Source organism: Engystomops pustulosus, chromosome 1, assembly GCF_040894005.1.
Source record: "Engystomops pustulosus chromosome 1, aEngPut4.maternal, whole genome shotgun sequence".
In the NCBI taxonomy this organism is placed as follows: Eukaryota; Metazoa; Chordata; class Amphibia; order Anura; family Leptodactylidae; genus Engystomops; species Engystomops pustulosus.
Genome location: NC_092411.1, coordinates 224,257,967 through 224,278,630, shown reverse-complemented (window position 1 = coordinate 224,278,630; position 20,664 = coordinate 224,257,967). Strand labels below are relative to the sequence as shown.

The window sequence follows — 20,664 nt, the reverse complement described above, 5'->3', positions numbered from 1 at the left end:
GATACTTAGTGGCAGCATCTGGAGAACAGCTGGAGACACATCTCAGGTGTATTATGCCAGAGGCTTGATGAAACCATAACACTCACAATACAAATGTCAGCCCATATGCCCTAACTAAAGATACAACAAACAGTTTAAGTGCATGTTCAGAGAAGAAATGCATAAACACAATCTCTGAGGCGAGAATCCCCATAGATAAGAAGATGATTTAATATACACTGCTTGTTTATGTTTTCTTAGTAAGGCAAACTTGATTTCATAGCTAAGTACTCTATGATGTGATGTAGCTGAACATTCATATCTTGTCTTGCACTCTTTAGAATCAAGTAAACAGAACAAAACAGTAATTTATTGGAATTCTATTCATATTCTAACATACAACATACAAACCAAAAATTATATATATACAAATATATATATATATGTACATATATGTAGCATGCTTGAAAAAGTTGGATACACCGAAACGTCGCATCTGAAATAAAGATCACCCTGATTTAAAATCTACCTACTGGAGTGCCCCTGCCTTCCTCGTATATACCACTTGGTCCTTGCCACGGACATCCAGATTTTTGCACCCAGGCCTCCCGGTTGTGCTGCCTTGGACTTCTCTTGTTTTATATATATATATATATATATATATATATATATATATATATATATATATATGCAGAGCCGTATGATCCAGTTCTCTTAGTTATATCCAAAAAATAGGCAGCACTCAGTGGTTTCCAAGCAAAGTTCAGGGGTGAATTTTGTTCCATAGTAGCAGCGACGTTTCAGTGGTGGCACCCACCTTTTTCATGCTTGAAAAGGTTGGTGCCACACCGAAACGTTGCTGCTACTATGGAATAAACTTCACCCCTGAACTTTGCATGGAAACCACTGAGTGCTGCCTATTTTTTGGATATATATTTTTTTTTTTGTGCCGAAAAACTAGGCTTATACTCGAGTGTATATGATAATTTAAAACATAATTCATTTTATTAAAGAATACCAATAAAAACACACTACAACAATACATATTACAAATAATCAATGTGTTGCAGATTGTTTTAAAGAGCTGTAGCAATATTGCTCTAATCCATACATCATACAACATCTTAAATGTTAATTTTAAGTCTTCTAATTAATGTATTTGGGGGTTTGTAAGAATTGTTTATTTATTTTGTAAATGAACTGTGGTACAAGACCAGATTTTCAACTTTGAAAATGTTTATGCTACACTTTATTTGGACCGATCTGTCAAGCTCTGTGTAACGCTGCGTAATCTGTAGGCGCTATATAACAAATTATTAATATTATTATTATCTGGGAGCAACATCTTTACCTTCTGCTGAGTAACAGCAAGAGGAATAGCAGCAATTTTGTCCTCACCTTGGGAGATAGCATGGACTTGATCGGATAAATCAGATACCAAGCTTTCTAGGCCCTTCATGAGAATCAGTAGTTCAGCCCTCTATGTGGTTGTCCAGAAATGGCTTGGAGCACAGTGAAACAAGACAGGACAGTGAGCCACAAACTCAGCCCCCCAAAGGTGTCACCTGCCTACTGGCCTATAGTATCCTAGGTAATACAACCATGAAGATAGTTCCTCCCTTAGCCACAGTGCAGACCAGAAACAAGACTAACATAAAACCAATGCAGAAAGCAAGGTCAGGGGTCTGGGTCACAACAGAGTCCCAGAGGGATAGTCAAAAGTCAATAGCCAAGATCAATAACTAGAATAACAATAGAATAGCATAATCAAAGCTGAGATATGTAATTAGACCAGTGAGGTCTAATTGTACTGGACAGGTATATAAAGCATATCCTAGACAAGCCTCCAGCAGCAGACTGCATCAGTTACCCATCAGACCAGTAACCATTTGCTGGACAGTGCTGAACTGCAGCAAGCAGGGTGTTGCTCAGTCAATCCAAAACAGCAGTAACCTAAGCCCCAGTCTACACACAGAAAATAAAAAACAGCACTTAATGCCACCTAATCTGCCATCTGGGGACAGTGATATATGGATGTTTCATATCTATTATAATTTATATTAAAAGGGTTAGCTTACCTGTTGGACCTATATTAAAAAGCATAGCCCAGAAAGGAGTACTAAAATGAATCATTAATATATTGTATATTGTTTGCATGACTTACTCTACAAATTACAGATAAGATCTTACTAGCAAGAGTTGGAGGTATAGCAGAGCTGACTCTGTGCGGGTCATAGCTGAGATGAAGCAGAGCTGGAGTGTGTCATTGTATTTTATATGCATCTCATGGATCTCATCAGCTCTCATCTCTTATCCGTCTCATCTCTCTTTTTCTATGTGTCAAATACTAGTAGAATGTTCAGAAGCTAAATAAAAATGTAGATAACTCTGTACCCTGATAATCTAAGCACACAGATAATGTCAGCACACAGCATCTCACAGCACAGAAGAATCATGAATTGTCTACTGAGAGTCCCCATCCACAGTCTAGAAGTTTATATTGACTATCACTGAGTGATGATAGCTAAAACAGCAATAAAACTAAGTAAAATTGTAAACTAAGGGGGTTAAAATGAATTTTATTGTGTTAAAATCACTAGGGGATTCAAATTTGAGAGCTTTTTTTCATAGGCATCTACCCCAGGACATGATTCTACCACTACTTTTACTCTACTAGTATCATAATGATGCTGTTAGCACAATGTATACACTGTAATCTATTGTTGCAGCTTGTGCTGTGGGACAAATTGCAATCCACTCATTTATGACATTGGTGTCATAGAAGGAAACAACTCAGCAGACAGTGGGGGTAATCCATGATGCTAATTTGGCCAAATATGATTTTTATAACATTTGGGCAGACGGAAACTAGTAAAATATCCAAGGACTGTGCAGTGTTCTATACCCCATATTTAGGACTTGTAAATAATTCAGGCATGTGTGAAGAAATTGTAGGAAAGGAATGACACTCACCACCTTTGAATCTTCCTAGTGTTCCATTTATTAGTAAATACTCACAAAGCTGTTAGGCAGAAAAAAACCACAATATAGGGAGGGACGTTTCAAGGGTGGAACTCGGCAACATTGAGTTCCAGTATGCTTGTGTGTAGGGGATTAAAAGGCTCGCTTATTTAAAGTTGCCCAAAGCCAACCTCTAAACGCATCCATGAATCTCATTGGTCATATTATGGCTGTTCATTGGTGCAATGACATGTCTGTCAAGAAGCTCACAACTAATATTATATGCTGCAGCTGGGAACCAAAGTTAGACCTTACCGGAGTCGCTCGTCTACCTGGTCACTTGGTGTGCCTGTGTGGGGGAGAGGCATTGGATCTCCGCCTCACCCAAAATGTCCATGGAACATGCGCACTGAGTCACAGCTCTGTAACGAACAGAGCGGGCTGAGCTCTGATAAACCATAAAAACCTACAAAAAATGCCGGGCTCTCTAAGCAGACATATATAATCCATCTAGTTCTGTGAGCTGACAGTGTGCTTAGATTATCAGGGTTCAGGTTTATATACACTTTCATTTAGCTTCTGAACTTTGTACTAGTATCTGACACATAGAAAGAGATATGAGACAGATCAGAGATGATGAGATCCATGAGATGCATATTACACAAAAAGACACACTCAGCTCTGATACTTCTCTGTTCTTCCAGAACACACTGTTAGATCTGATGTGCCCCCCTCCCCGGATAAAGAACTTATCTGCTTGTATCTTTTAGCTCTCCTCACAATGTGATAATCTGTTTGCATGGAGGAAGTCAGTGAGTGTTAGGAATGCAGGGGTGGGAACAAGAGACAGGGAGCAGTGAATATCTCAGCTCCAGAGCAACAGACATAAAAACAAGATGGCTGCCGACCATAAAGTCAGAAGATCCAAGGTCGGAAACCAGGGGCAGCTGAAATTGTGTACACCAGACTGATGGAGACAGATTGGAATTATATCTGTGAAATGCTATATTTTTGTTAATAACAGTGAATTAGAGAATGTTTCAATTTTCTTATCCTGAAACTTGTCTTCATGAGAATACCCCTTTAACGCGTATTCACATGTCCGTGCTTACTGAAGCATTATTTTCTATATGTAATTTCACATTGCCATTGTTTTCAATGGATTTGTTGTTTGTTGAAAAAATTTTAGAGCCTTTTCTATGGGTCCACCCCAAAAAAAACTGATGATGCTAGGGAACCAGGTTTTTCCAGGTATTGCACAAACACTACTGTTAACTGAAGTTACCATGCTAACTTCAGTAAGCATGTTAAAGGTTCAAGTTCATGAAATTACAGTTAAAAATGACTGATTGCACACATATTTCTCATTTTGAAATGGTTGCCAGTAGATAGCCTCTTCTTTGTCATTTATAACCTCCAATTAGTTTTAATTCATGTGAGATTTTTAAAGGGTTGACAACCTTGCAGAATCAAGCAGGCTGTATAGTTCACCAAAAATCATGGGTAGTAACTTCACCTACATTTGATAAAGCAATAAAAAACAGTACAGGTTAAAAGTTGGACGTTATGTGATAGGCACAGGCTTCATGCTGAGAGGATTTCTTTTTTTCTAAAACACATTGGATATACAATACAATAAAGTTGTATTGTACAATTCTATTTTTAGAATATTGCAAAGACTAGGGTTTATATTTTATAACCACAGTTATGAATCTATAGGTATAGATACTCTTGTAATTAAGTTTTATATCAGACATTCTTTCAGAATCCAAGGAAACTGGGGATAGTTCTCTTAGATTTACAACACATCCCTTGTGGAATGTCTTGTTAAACATTCTACTGTTCGTTCCTCCTTGAAACAATGTCTCGCTTTGTTGACTGTACCCCCCTATAGGGGCGAACTGCTTTATTTGTAATGGTTCGAAAATACAGAAGTCTGCATGAGACAAAAAGGATACCAGTTTAAAATTGAATTTGATAGAAGCAAAGTTTTCTGTGCAAGTGGATCGATGAACAAATATAGCTGATATACAATATCTATACTCAAGGGAGGATAGGTGAAAAGGATGTTAAGAACTAGCAAAGTAAAAAAGATAGTTCTACAACAACAAGGGAACACTTTTTTGCTCTTTCTCTACCCCTCTTTTTTTCTTTCATATATAGAACTGTGTAAGATGCCATTTTAGGTAAAACTTAATTTACATGAATCACCATTGTTTGTTAAAAACTGAATTTTTCGGATCTAATTCCACTTTTTCAAAATCGCTTCACTCATCTCTAGTTGCAATTATTACAGCACAACCACAATATGTACTAGCACTTTTATGCATAAACTTAATTTATGTTTTATAATTCTAATGAATATGTAGTTCGTTCCAGTAGATCAGCGCTTACTATTGTTTGATATGGCCTAATTAACTTTGGTTATTATTATTGTTTTTATTATACAATATATTCATTGAAGATTAACCATTGTTTCACCAAAGGTTACTGATTTATCAAACTATAAAAAGATTCCTAAAAGGTGACAAATTCTTTACCCACATCTATAGCAAATTTGTATCAAGAGCCAAAAGCGCTTATCAGTCTTATGCACTAGATAAAGACTCTGAAAGGTTTAAGAAATATTTACGATCAAGTCTGTGCAAAGGATCCCTGTGGGAGCCTAGTGGTAGGCCTATGCTCCTCCATACTCCTTAATGTGCTTTCTCCATCTGTCAAGAGAACATCTCATTATTTCTGCTGTATATCATAAATTTTAAAAGCTGCTTAACACTTATAAACTGTGTTTATTGAATAATAAAATATTTAATTAGTACAATCTACATACAAATCATATTCCATCAAATGACAAGATCACCTTGCTGTCCTTTTTTATAATCGAGCTTCACAATTACAAAGTGCTGAAATTGTTTTAATATAGAAAAAAAGCATATAGAAGATTAGACTACTTTGGAATGTCAAAACAGATACAGTACTAGAAGTTGACTCCAAAATGATCCATATGCTGATCCCTTAAGTTATATTTTGCACACTCCTTGACTTATGTGGTTTATTTGTTTAAACAAACCTGCTATACACTGGATTATCTTGCCCATTACTGTATTTTTCGGACTATAAGGCGCACTAAAAATCCTTTGATTTTCTCAGAAATCAAAGGTGCACCTTATAGTCCAGTGCGCCTTACATATGAACCGTACTTAAAGACAGCTGACTTGAACTGTGCACAGGTCTGCCACCTGCTGGTCATTCACCCTTTTAGTCAGGTGTGCCTTATACTCCGGTGTGCCTTATATATGAACCTAGACGTTTTAGCAGCCCTTTATTGATGTCATGATTAAGAGTACTTGTCTGTGCTAGAAACGCGTTGACAATGATTTTACCATGCCACCTGTATTTTACCTGATGGATATCCTGAAAACACAATAAAGGCGGTCTTATTCTGCGAATAGCTGGATCCGTAGTTGACTAATTTCAGTTTTCTTTCTTTCTTGTGTTTTAGGAATCTTTCACATAGTGTGCCATAGCTTCCTTTGGTTACTATCGAATATACTCGTGTATAAGCCGAGTTTTTCAGCACAAAAAATGTGCTGAAAAACGTCCCCTCGGCTTATACACGAGTCAATGTGAACGTGTAAACTGTAAAAAATAAATAATAAATTTATATACTCACCCTCCGGTGGCCCCTACGTGCAGCGCTGCTCCCCCGATGTCCGCGCCGCTTGTCTTCAGGCTTCTGTGCCCGTCTTCTTTCTTCTGCGTCCTACTAGGCGCCGGCCGAGAGAGAGCAATGGCGGCGCCCGGCAGAAGAAAGAAGACTGGCGCGGAAACCTGAAGACAAGCCGCGCGGACATCGGGGGAGCTGCGCTGCTCGTCGGGCCACCGGAGGGTGAGTATATAAGTTTTTTTTTTTTTTTTAATGCTGGGGGAAAGCTGTATACTACTGGGGGCAGTGCTGTATACTACTGGGGGCAGTGCTGTATACTACTGGGGGCAGTGCTGTATACTACTGGGGGCAGACTGTATACTACTGTGGGCAGGCTGTATACTACTGGGGGCAGGCTGTATACTACTGGGGGCAAGCTGTATACTACTGGGGGCAAGCTGTATACTATAGGGGGCTGGTTGGCTATATACTGGGGGGGGTCTGTGACCAATGCATTTCCAACGCTCGGCTTATACTCGAGTCAATAGTTTTTCCCAGTTTTTGGTGGTAAAATTAGGGGTCTCGGCTTATACTCGGGTTGGCTTATACTCGAGTAAATACGGTAATTTCCACCATTCACCTGTATTTACATTTTAAAAGATGAGGCATGGAAATGAGTGGAAATCACAAGCAATTTGCACTGTGTATGGTCTCTCTCATAAGGACCTTATTTTTGCCGTTGTTCCTCTTTATATTTATTACATTTATGTAACAGAAAATGGTGGAAATATCTTAATGAAAAAAAACTGACACTGTGTAATATTAGAAGACAACAAAATAGACTTAAAGGCTGTTATTGCCTACAAGATAATTTAGATAATTTAGACAAGATAAATTTAATACAAGACATTTTAAGGAGATTTCCCCGAATTCTGGAAGATCATGCAGGTGCTGAGGCAGAGGTTCTATGCACCAGATTTGATCTTCTCCGACCTCTGCTTGGCTGGTAGTGCCAGGGGTCAAAGGACCTGCTTTGGCCAATAGGTAGCATCCTCAAGTCAGAGTGGATCCAGGCCTTTAACCACCACTTATTGCAGGTGTTAATTGTTAGTGTCTGTTCTTTAATTCAGCAGTCACTGGCCCTTTATGGCATGGACTCCGAGGCCATGGGCAATTAATTCATCAATAAGGTTTAAATTCAGATTAGTTAATTTAACACAGAATGGTGAAGTAGGGGCACTATCCAGTCTCCTTATATATCTGCACAGGTATATGTTAGAGATGGCACAAAAATATGTGTAAGAGCAGCATTCAGAAGAACGGGTACCAAAGAACGTGCAAGAGTAATAAAAGATTGCGGAACTCACAGATAAAAGTTTTCTTCTTTATTTCATCGCAAGGTAACATAGATCCTACACTATGTTAGCGGGGTAGAGGGAGAAGCAGGGGGTATGACAAGGCGACAGCCGTTTCGCTCCGTCCGGCGCTTTCTCTACCCTCTTGAGTGTAGTGTCCTCATCTGGCTCTTAATGTGGCCGATGAGATGTCACTCCTCTTGTAACCTGGCAACCAAGATGCTAATACAAATAGCGGAAGTATCGTACATTCTTAGTCGGAATGACATTAGAGCAAAGGTAAGATTAAAAACACATGTTAATTAATATTAGTGTTTAATTAAAAGAAATTTAACTGTTTATTTCCCCTCCAGTACTGGATGCCTGGTTCATTATCCTGAAGTTGTCAGGTAACATGCCCTGTCAAAGCATATCACCACTGTAGCCAATCACTGGCCTCAGAGATAACCTTATTATTAACTGTAACTTCCTACTAACCGATATTCCGTTTACTAAACTCTCATAGCTACAATCTTTTCTTATCACAGCAACAAGTCCCTCCACTGGTGGCACGTCACATTCCAAATTTAATTCATACTACTACCTAATTGACAAAGTGCTGTTTCATCCTACTTTTTTTCCTCATCTCAGTCTATTGCCCATCCCATGCTCTTCGATCTACCAGTGGATAAATGTATTATTCCAACATTTTTTCCCCATAAATAAATAGCTCTTGGCCTATTATTTTAATTATCTATGAGGAGCAGTTTCTTTTCTATCCTCCTTAGCTTAGCCTGACTGTTTCACTATCTTTTATTTTGGCTTCGCATATTTCTCCTTTGATTTCATAGATTTGTAAACAAGATACAGGACTGAAAGAGGGGAGGGGCTTTTGTTTCCTCTTCACAGAGGAGAGGGAGATCATCTGACTGCTCTCTGTGTGTAGCAGAGCTGAATGTGTTCAATGCTGTGGATGCACAAGTCTCCTACAAAGAATAGTGAGGTGCAGATCTCCACCGTCCCATGCCAGTCCCTCCCTCCCAGTCTATGATTCTAGAGAACTTTCTCTGTCCCTCACTGTCCTCATGCTGCACCCCCTCCTCCAAGGCACCTTCTGCAAAGTGCAGAGAAGCTGTTAACCATATAAACCACATGTAACCTTTTTACTTCTGGTTTCTACTACTTACTACATGCTCCATGCTCCCTTATGGGATGGAAGCTGTCAGGCTAGTAAGTATATATACACTTTATGTATACTATACAGTGTTTGGTGGATTTACCTGTAGGAATCTCATGGATTTGCTGCTAAATTACTGAATGAGAAAACACATGGGGGCACATGTATCATAGTTTGGTCTCTCGGAGGTCAATTTTAGAGACTTTTGGAGGCTAGTTTTTGCACCTTAAGTATGATCCTGTCTTTTTACTTGTTATTAGAGATGAGTGAGCACTTAAATGCTTGAGTGCTCGTTACTCGAGTCAAACTTTTTCCGATGCTCGAGTGCTCGTTTCGAATATCGAACCACATTGAAGTCAATGGGAGACTCGAGCATTTTTCAAGGGGACCAATAAAATGTGTCGTTTTATTGAGAAATAAGGAAGTCAGTCCTGTTTCTTCGGTTTTTTTTATTCAATGGAATATTCGTGGAACTTCATAAAGGAAAATGACCCTTGTTAAACATCTGCAATGTGTTCTTCACACATATTGTTCTTCACATACTATTGTGAAGAACACCTTTCTGCACTCATGTCTTCTGATAAGTTAGCAGATGAATGGAAACATCTGCAATGTGTTCTTCGGTGAAGATTCTTCACCCATATTGTTCTTCACATACTATTGTGAAGAACACCTTTCTGCACTAATGTCTTCTGATAAGTTAGCAGATGTATGGAACTTCTGCAATGTGTTCTTCACTGTGTTCACGGTGTTCTTCACTGTGTTCTTCACTTAAATGATCCTTAATGATCCTTAAATGATCCTGTGTTCACTGTGTTCTTCACTGTGTTCTTCACTTAAATGATCCTTAAGTGAAAGCTCGTTCTCGAGCAGGCGAAATACGAGTATGCTTGCTCATCTCTATTTGTGATACATGTTCAGTTTTTCCTATCCTGGCAGGCGCAAATTTTGGCTTCTTTTTGAGATTTGTTGCAAATGTCTCAAATTCACATGGACATAAGCCACGTAAGGGGGTTATATGCTGGAGTGGACACTACTGTTAATTTGGGATTTAATGTTTCATTTTTAATGCATTTTGAAACTAATTAAACAGCTGAGGAGAGGTGATTTACCTTATTTCATTACTTTTAACATTTGAATTTACAAAACGCATGGTAAACGCAATGTTAACAGATGCTTTAATGCAGCGTTTATATTGCGTTTTGTAAACACAAATGTTAACAGTAATGAAATAAGGCAAATCCACTCTCCTAAGCTGTTGTAATTAGTGTCAAAATGCATTAAAAACACAATTAAACCTCTACATGTGACCTCACCCTTAGAAGTAACCAATTTAAAAAAAAATACAAAGAGGTTACTGTCCAAAATGTTAAACATTTAAAGCATGTGAAATAATTCCAATTTACAAGTCAAAATCGGGTCTATGAAAAAAAAAACTTCCTTTGCACCTGCCCTGGACCAGGTGCAGATTTGCGCCTAAAAAGTCGCAAAAAGGCGCAAAAAAAAGGGAAAAGTTGCACGGAACATCTGGAAAGTTAAGATACATGAGGCACACTGCAAAAGGTGCAGACCGAGGTGCAATTGAAGAGCGCCAACAAAAGTCGCAAACAAAAAAGTTGCTAAAACGAGAAAAGTCACAAAAAAAAAGACAATTTGCCTAGCTGAAACTATGATATATGTGCCCCATGGTATCATGAAAACTGAAAACCTCAATTTGACTCCCAGCAAAGACAGCATGAGGTTAGTCCCACCTACTTCATCATTATTAAGCAACATTTTTGACAAGCAGCTTCAGAGCTGAAAGTGCCATAACGTTGGAAAGAAATTGGCTAGGAACACAAAATGAGCATTGTTCTGTTTTGTTTATTTTTTTTTTTAGGGGGATCTCTTATGACAATTTGGTCAAAACATTATAACATTGGAGTTACACTTCAAATTTAGTGAATTTAGATAACAGCTGCCAGTTAGCAGTATTTATTTATGGACCATTATACAACCACTGTCATCTCCTGTGTCAACCTTTCGTCCTCATAGATTGTTAGCTCTTACAAGCAGGTCCTTGAGTACTGTTGTTTCATCTGACAATGTTATTGCTCTGTAATGTCTTATTTTATTTAGATCACATAGGCAATGTAGCAGTGTTATTGTTTTAGCCCCCAAAAAGGAAATAACCCAGTCTGGTTAGAGTTGTGTTTTAATTGTACTTCCACTGAATTTCCTTAATAGTGAATACAATACTTTAAGGTACGTGAAGTCACACCACTGACGTTCATTACTGATTTCCAACTAATGAAAATATGCAGAATTACACATTCAGAACAGTGGGAAACATTTGATTATGTTTCTTAACTAGTTGCTATGAAAATAAATTGTATCATTCCATTGCCATCTAAAGAAATGAAACCTTATAAGTGTTTTAATTAAATGTTTAATATTTTTATGCATTGTATTCAGCTTGTGCCTCTTTGTCATTTGAGTGTTCTGCAACTATAATTGTTTGTATTGCATTTGAACAATAACAACAATAGCCACTTTGCAACATAACACAAAAGAATCAGCCATGAAACAATGACTAATTTTGAATGCACTCAAAGGTATAGTTTGGTATAACGTTCATCTCTGAAAATGCAATAATCATCTCAGCATGGGTATCTGCTTTTTTTACAACAACATCACTTAGCTTTCTAAATATTTTTCCAATAGTACTGGAACATAAAAAAAGACAGGTGGCATTTATCAAAATGGATACAAACTTTGATGTCTAGTGTGTAGCTTCTCAATTTGCTCAACTAGGCAGGTAAATACTTTGCGAGTCATTTTTTGTGCATATTCTTTAAGTAATGCCAAATGTTTTTTGAAGGTAGAAAGTAAATGAAAATGGAAAATGAGGCTACTTTCTTTACATATGACATGGAAAAAAACGTAGGACAGATTGTGATTGAAAACGCAAACTTCTTTTCACATCATTTTCTACATATGATCTGACTGCCCCTGCTGCAGTATGGCTTTATGCTACTTATAGATCTGAACGGCAGTATCCTCACCGCATCGTGGATTGAAGTCAGAAAGGTTTCAATTAGTCTGTAGTGGTGTTCCATTGGGATAAAAGGTACTAACATGCAAAGGAACTCTCATGTTAGCCCTGGTATGACAGTCACATCATTTAGTAGAACAATTAAATCCTACCATGAGCATAGTAAGGTTTATCTCATGATAAGCAATAATAATAGTATTAATTCCTTTATTTATATATAGCGCACACAGATTCCACAGCGCTGTAGAAAGCTTTCCAAATCAGTCCCTGTCCCCATGGGGCTCCCAATCTAATCAACCTTCCAGTATGTTTTGGAATGATGGAGGAATCTGGAGGACCCCCACACAAACATGGAGAGAGCATACAAACTCTATGCAGATAATGAACTGGATGGGACTTAAATCCAGGACCCCAGCGCTGCAAAGATGTAATCCTAACCACTGATGACTGTGCTATGACATTATATTTTAATTAGTCCATGCCTCTAGGCCCAAGAGCTTTCAGTGGCTTGTGAAAGTATTCACCCCCTTAGCTCTCTTTGTGTATGCTACCTCACAGGTATTAAACTAGACTTTTAGAGGGTTGCCATCATTTTTATTAAGCAGCAAACAACAAGTAGGAAAAAATGACAAAAATATTCTGTGCACAATTATTAACCTTGTAAAGGTCACCTTGTGATTTTTGCCCATTCCTCAAGGCAAAACTGCTTCTCCCTTCAAGTTGGATGGTTTGATTAGGCCATTCCAATACATTTACACATTTCTCCTAAAAACACGCAGTATACTTTAGCAGTATTCTTTGGGTCATTGTCCTGTTGTAAAATGAAACTCTTTCTTAATCTCAAATCTTTGATAGAGCAAGAATATCATTATATTTAGAACCATTCATCTTTCTGGCATTATATTCAGAACCATTTATCTTTTTGGCAAATTGGGCCAGTCATTCCCAGTCCTTGCTAAAGAAAAGCATCCTGAGAACACAATGGGGCTCATTTACTAAGGGTCGCATATTGCACATTTGTCGGACTGTTCCCCTCTTCGAGGATTGCGCAGCTTGGACAGGTATTTAACAGGTGTCTGCGCTGGGATTGTGGTGCATGCGACACAAATAGGGAGGTGTGCCATTGGAGGATCTGACTGATTCGGATTGAGTGCGGGATTTAACTTTAAAATTGTGTCACAATCACTTACATGCACCACTTAAAAGAAGGTGAAATCCATTGGCCCAGAGCGGGGAAGCGATACATGCAGGATATTGGGCGCATGATCTTAGTAAATCACAGTGAATCAGACAATGCACTTTCTGTGAACTCAGGGAAGTCACATCGGGTCCTCCTCCCCCCACTCTGCCTTCCACCACCCCTGAGATTCAGCCACTTGTATTGTATCTCTGTTTCCCTCTCCTGTGGGGTTATTTCCATGTATAGTTATATGTAAAGAGAATCTTTCTCTTTACAATTGCATGGGTAGTGTAGGGGAGCATAACTGAAGCTCTGCTTTGTACTGCCAGGTGCTCAGTGTTTGGTGTAACATACTTGTAACATACCTGTTACTTTTTAAGTGGTTTTATCCTTTGTGTGTTTTGTATAACATTTAATAAAGTATTTTCTATTTTTTGGTCATTGAGTGCATCATCTTTCTTTTGTTGAGTTTATAGTACAGGAATATAGGAGGTATTATTTGGCATACATTCATATGATGTGATACATGGCTGTACTGACTTTTTGTGTCATGAGGCATTGAGGGTAATAGATGGGGGGAAAAAGCAATAATGTGAAATTATGAATTTATTGTATATTGATTAACACCTTAACAACAGGTGAGCTTCTCCATACAGACCGGATGCTGAATACTGCAGCAAGCACCCAGCGCTCACACCCGCGATTGGTGCTAGCAAAGCTGCCAAGGCACACTGTACACCTCTTCTGAGCAAACCCCTTTTACTGCAGTACAGTTGTATAGCAATATATGGTTGGAACGACTCCCTAGGGTTAAAGTACAAATACAGTAATAAAAAAAAAAAAATTCAAAAACTAAATAAAAAAGCTTAATATTGAAATCACCCCTCTTTCTCTAGAACTGATATAAAAGTAAATAAACCTAATAAATAGATCTGGCATCTTCATGATCATACCGACCCAGAGATAGAAGTAGAGGTCTCAGAGTGCACAATGAAAGCCATAAAAACATTGCCCCCCAAGAACCTGGAGAAAATGTCTTTCTTTGTCAAAATCATTGAATTTGGATTTTTTCCCTCTTCCCAGTACACAGCATGCAATTAGGAAGTACAATTTGTTATGCAGAAGCCCTCATACAGCCCCATACACAGAAAACTAAAAAAGGCATAGATTTCTAAAGGCAGAAAGTCAAAAATGGAAAGGCAAAACTGTAAAAAGGGCATCGGCGACAAGAGGTTGTGACCAAGCTCAATGTATAAACTCCATTCCTGCAATTTAATGCCAATACAAAAATATTTTGTGAATGTAATAAAATGTTTTTTTAATAATACCAGTAATACTTTATTCTACACAAATATAAATGTGTAATGCATAGCAAAGGAAAAAGCTATGATAACGTGAATGAGACCTTGCGTGCAATGAAAGAAATGGGTTAAAGCAATAAAAAGAATATTTTAGAACTTTTGGGACCCTCTTTAATGGATGATCTAAAACATTAAATGTATGTTCAGCCCCTGGCGGTTATCCTATAAAATGTTATTAGTGTTAGAATCACATTACAAAAGTAGTAAAATTTGCTATATAGGAACTTTGTATGCAAGAGCAAAATAGATTCTGGTTTTCGGATTGTGGCATTTCATTAGTTTTAGATTTAGCACACTGCAATTCTATTATCTATAAAAGATTACCCTTATTGCAGACATGGGCTAAGTAATAAAATAAATATTCTGAATTTTTTTCCTCTCACCCTATTTTATTCCAGTTTTATTTAATATCTAAAATAACAATGGATGTAAAGGATATTATATTTCACTTTTGCATAGGAAAAGGTTATGTGGGTTTGACTGTTGAAAAATGAGATAGATAAATTTGCATTAAAATGTAATTGTGGGAGAGATGTTTTAAGAATAATAAGAAAGTGAAAAAAAATCTTAAAACTGCAGGAGTATTTCAGAAGATAATAAAAAAATTCAAATCAATTGCAAAATGCTTCAAAAGGATGTCATAAAGTTGCAAAGTTACTTGTCAGTTGGTGCAGACTTGACACTAGATAAAACTAATAAAAAAAACAATCTAGCCTGTTTCATTCTCTAAAATGAAAATATATGTAGTACAATAGAATGAATACAAGAAAATGAAAAATGCAAACTGTCTTGTATATGTTTCCATTGTGAACACTGTATGTTAAATTTATAGTGGCATATCTTTGTATTTAGGCAGTCAGCCCTGAAGAAATGGCAAGAAACTTCATTAAAACAATGTTTGCACATCACTTTACGGAACAGAATAACCTGACTAAGAAATTCCATTTGAACCACACATTAGGGAACATTTATCAATGCAATGAAACTAGTTTTCCATTTTAATTGTATTGAAAAATACAATGGTTCGTCATGCGACTAATGTAAACATTAGAAATAACCACTACTGTATATTCTATTAGTTCGACCCCTATTCTTCAATAGGCACGTGCCTTGTAGTTTAATAAGAAACACAACACACACTGAAGACACTAGATACATAGATTGTTGTATACAGTACCATTAACAACCAAGTATTGTCCCTTCCAAGGGAAATTCACCAATATTAGGCTCAAGGATCAAATTGTGGTATAAGGAGGTGCCATTGAACTACACAATTGAGATCAATCTCTGTCACTAAGGCTGGTTAAGATTTTTCATTCATCATAACACGTGCTTACACATTTATTTAAGCATTAATATTCATACAATACTGTTACTCCTATGCCACCTGTATTGGTCAGAAACTTCATTCAGCACCCAAACTCAGCTGATATGGTTTTTAACTGATTTCACCCAACTGTACAGCTGAATTTTCTGTGTTCACCTTCACAAATTTGTATTTACTATTAGTACATATGAGTCTTGGCTTGATACTTTCTTTTTTGTAAAGTGTACAAACCCTAAAAATACAAACCTCTGGCTAACTGTTCCTAAAATAGACCTCAGACTAAACTGCAGAATTAAACACAGACCGTAAGAATACACCCCTCATAATATCTGACCCACAAAGTACAGTCATCAGACCAAACTGCAGGGTATGTACGTACTCTGCAATAAGAAAAGACCACTTAAATACTGAATTTACATAAATCCACAATAATTGTTGTAAACATTTTCAAAGATCCTTTGTCCTGTTAGAATATAATATTATCTACCCACAGAGGTTATTTATCCGAGGACTAAGTTCCTCTGATGGCGTAATGAGTATTTTAACATCTTCTTTTACATCAGTTTTATCGATCTTTGTTACATGTGGTGAAATGGCATCTACCCCTGACTACAGCTCTTTCCAGTGCTGTGATTTATCATCTTTTCTTGGGTCAAAGGTGCCTCCCTATGCAGAGTTACCATTTTTTGGATGATAAAACTTGCAAAAATATCAGAGAAAAATGTAAATAAATTTATAACCGGCATGCAACACTGTGGATTAATCATATTTTCAGCATTTTGAGTAATACAGAGGACAAAAAGCTGTTCATTTAATGTTAAAGCAACAAGCCATGTCAGGCTCACAGGGAGTTAAAGGGATATCCTGGGAATATGAGTATCTGATACATAAACCCATAATACAGGCGGTCCTCTACTTAAGGACACCCGACTTACAGACAACCCATAGTTACAGACGGACCCTTCTGTCCACTGCGACCTCTGGTGAAGCTCTCTGGATGCTTTACTATAGTCCCAGATTGCAATGATCCGCTGTAAGGTGTCTGTAATTAAGCTTTATTGATAAAGCTCGACTTACATACAAATTCAACTTAAGAACAAACCTCCGGACCCTATCTTGTATTAACCCGGGGACTGCCTGTACTATAAATACAACAAGACTCAATGACATTAATCACAAAGCAGAGCTTGTATAGTTTGCTTTAATGATTCACACAATTTTATGGGCTTTCTAAAGTAGAAGGAGATATCTCTGATATGGTCACCATCTACAACTACAAGTCCTATGATCCTTTAGTTCTCAGTAACAGCTCCTCTCTCTTATGCTCTGCTTCCAGTGATAACAGACTGTCTTGCTCTGTTACCATAGAAATGATATGTGTAACTGCCATCACTGCACTTTAACTCACTGAGGTGACGTCTCACCACAACACTGGCCACACTGGATGGACTGCAAACAACCGACTACAGCCAAACATAGTGATGATCACATGACCTGCCCAGGCATGTGCAGAAAGTGGGGTGTGGATATGGGACCAGCGGCATCTTCTGTCCTGTGTCTCTTCCACAGGGACAAAGTCACAAGACTGATTAAAGGGCCGGCATAATTTTAATTCTTCATTTTAGTGTATGTCAACAACACTTTCCTGCTAAAGGGAGAGAAATTTTAGTATTCACATATTAGCTTATATTTTGATGACTCATTTGAATATGAACTATGCTTATTCCTGGAATATCCCTTTAAAAACCCACCCCCAGCATTAACACTGCTACAGTAGTACATGATACTAGATAACCAATGTCAAGGTGCCATGGCGGCTGAGTTTAACATATGTGTAGGTAACCATAGAACCAAAGTCTGGTCCACCAAACATTAAAATCCTCAGTGTATAAAAAAAGGTTCTTTACAATAATAAAAAAAGGACATTCAACTACAGGTATATATTAGTTGTGTATGCACAACCCTAATTCTGTTTATTCTGAGAAGGTATAATACTATTTGATTCTACATGTGGTGCCATAACTTGTTCCCTTCAGACAAAAACTGTCATGTCATATTCCAAAAATTTTCCTTTACTAATTCTGTTTCTGTATAGCAAAACCACCAGTAATAAACCACTCTCTATCTGACAGCAGCAGCTTTTTTTTGCCCCTCCTCCCTTTTTAAACTGTAAAGAAATGAAGAGCCATCAGAATTGTATTTACTTACAAAGTCAAATGAGCTGTCTATGTACCCACAATACCGCCTCTCCACATTTGCCAAAACTGCAGTTTAAAGGTTCCTTGAAAAGCTCCTGTGACAAACAGAACTCCAAAACTTGTGTGTAAGTGTGTTATAGTCTCTTAAATATTTCAATTTATTTAAATATACAATTTATTTAAATTATATAGTAGATTTACAACCAGAAATGAATGATCCTTTTTTTGAAAGATATTACAGGCAGTCCCCAGGTTATATACAAGATAGGGTCTGTAGGTTTGTTCTTAAGTTGAATTTGTATGTAAGTCGGAACTGTATATTTTATCATTGTAATCCCAGCCAGAACTTTTTTGGTCTCTTTGACAATTGGATTTTAAAAATGTTGGGTTGTCATAAGAATTAAGATTAACAATAGAGCTTCATTACAGACACCTGTGATAACTGTTACAGCTGTTTATTGTAGCCTTAGACTAAAGTACAATAAATTACCAATATCCAGAGGTCCGTTTGTAACTAGGGGTCGTATGTAAGTCGAGTGTTCTTAAGTAGGGGACCGCCTGTATTTCATTTCTGGTCTGGAAAACGCCATAAAGCATGTAAATTACAAATTTGTCCTATGAAGATACCGCAAAATACAACATTTTTATTCTGAATCATCTTATTCTGAGGCATCTTCTAGCTGGTCCTAATAATTTCATCCTGAGTCTGAACTACCTGTACTCATTTCTTAGGGCACAAATACATGTCCTATATCGTTAAGGTGCTAAAATAAAGAAATAAACAAATATGCAAAAGACTGTCAATAAACAAAACAACAGTACAAACAATACTGATGTCACTGATCTGTGTACTTCTAAAAAAGCGTACAAGAACAAGAGCATGAAATTGTTTGCTGAATTTCTTAAAACATCCTTAAGAAGACTAGGTCATTACTCATGAAGTAATATCATTTGCCAAGTGACCTACATTTTGGCACCATTTAAATCATAGACATATTCTAGGTTATATATTACGTCATTGTAAATATTTATTATTTCTAGTAGTACAATGGGTTATACATGACAGTAAATCATAGGAGACACTTTGACCTCCAATAGCTGAATAGTAAATAAATGTAATAAATAAAGTAAAATGTTGAACTTTTATAAGAATTTACTAAAATAAAAAAATTGAAAGCCTTTATAAAAAGATGTTTTTTGCATTTTCTTGTACCCTGACGGAATAATACAGCACTGGGAGCAAAGAGTCTTACGCTCTATTTTGTACTTTTAAAGTGTTGTGGTTCAGTTACGTGGGTTGTGCCTCTGGGGAGGTCTAAAGCAATCAAAAGTATCATTGTGCAAAAATGCTCTGTTGTATTGGTTTCCTGCAAATTTTTTCTATAACCCCTTTTCAAGTCTAGTACCCCATGAGTTCTAGTACCCTCCTTCAAGGAGCCACACTTAAGCAAGTAATACTATATGTAACTAAATATGGGTTTCAGTTCTTGTCTGCAATATGTCAGAGTTGCTATGTTGAATATCACCTTAAACGGCTCTTTTTCTGCCATATAAGTAACAACATATTCTGACAGACACAGTCCTAGAACCAATCAAAGTTCATAGGTACTGGACCAGGATCAAGCTTACCACATAGATACAGTGCCAGAGAAAACCTTACCAAATGGATACAGTACCATAACTATGCTTGCTGTATGGATACATTCCTAAAGCCAAGCTTGCTACCTAGATTCAAGTGCTTCTCAATAAAATAGAATATCAGCAAAAAGTATTTTTTTCAGCAATTCAATTCAAGAAGTGAAACATGTCAATTCAAGAAGTGAAGCACTTCATGCTTCCCTCTGCCCACAAGCTTTTTGAAGTTGGACTTTTCATTTTCCAACAGTATTTGCCACCTGTCCACACTGACCAAAGTACAAATACCTTGTTTAACCCCTTAAGGACGCAGCCATTTTGTAGCTTAAGGCTCAGCCCCATGTTTTGGATTCTGACTTGCGTCACTTATATATGGTTATAACTTTTGAACACTGTTACTTATCCAAATGATTCTGAGACTGGTTTTTCCTCACATGTTGTACTTCATTTTAGTGGTAAATGTTGGCTGATAAGTTTTGCATTTATTTACAAAAAAGAAAAAAAATGATGAATTTTTTGAAAAATTTGCCATTTTTGAAATTCAAAATCATCACAATTTCAGGCAGATATATTTGCCACCTAACTAAGTTTCTGAATACATTTTCATAATTTTTGAAATGTCTGGATAATATATCTTGATGTCACACGGCTTACAAATTGAATATCGATTTTCCATATTTTCAGAATTGACCATTTTGGGGATAAATACTGTTTTGAATGAAATTTTACGTATTTAACATTAAAAAACCCTATATAATCAATCCATTTTCAAATAAGCACCCATCAAACTATCAGAAACAGCTTTTAGGAAGATTGTTAACCCCTTGAGAGC

General features: G+C 37.1%; 1 long non-coding RNA gene across 1 annotated transcript in view; it reads right to left on the bottom strand.

Annotated features, from left to right (window-relative positions):
- Positions 1–7,514: 7,514 nt before the first annotated feature.
- The window catches only part of LOC140105196 (uncharacterized), a 111,104-nt gene continuing 97,954 nt past the window's right edge, over positions 7,515–20,664 (bottom strand). The window contains exons 3-4 of the long non-coding RNA XR_011850521.1: positions 7,954–8,148; positions 7,515–7,846 (exon numbers count right to left, since the gene is read on the bottom strand). This is a non-coding gene — a long non-coding RNA (uncharacterized lncRNA). The remainder of the gene's footprint in view (positions 7,847–7,953; positions 8,149–20,664) is intronic.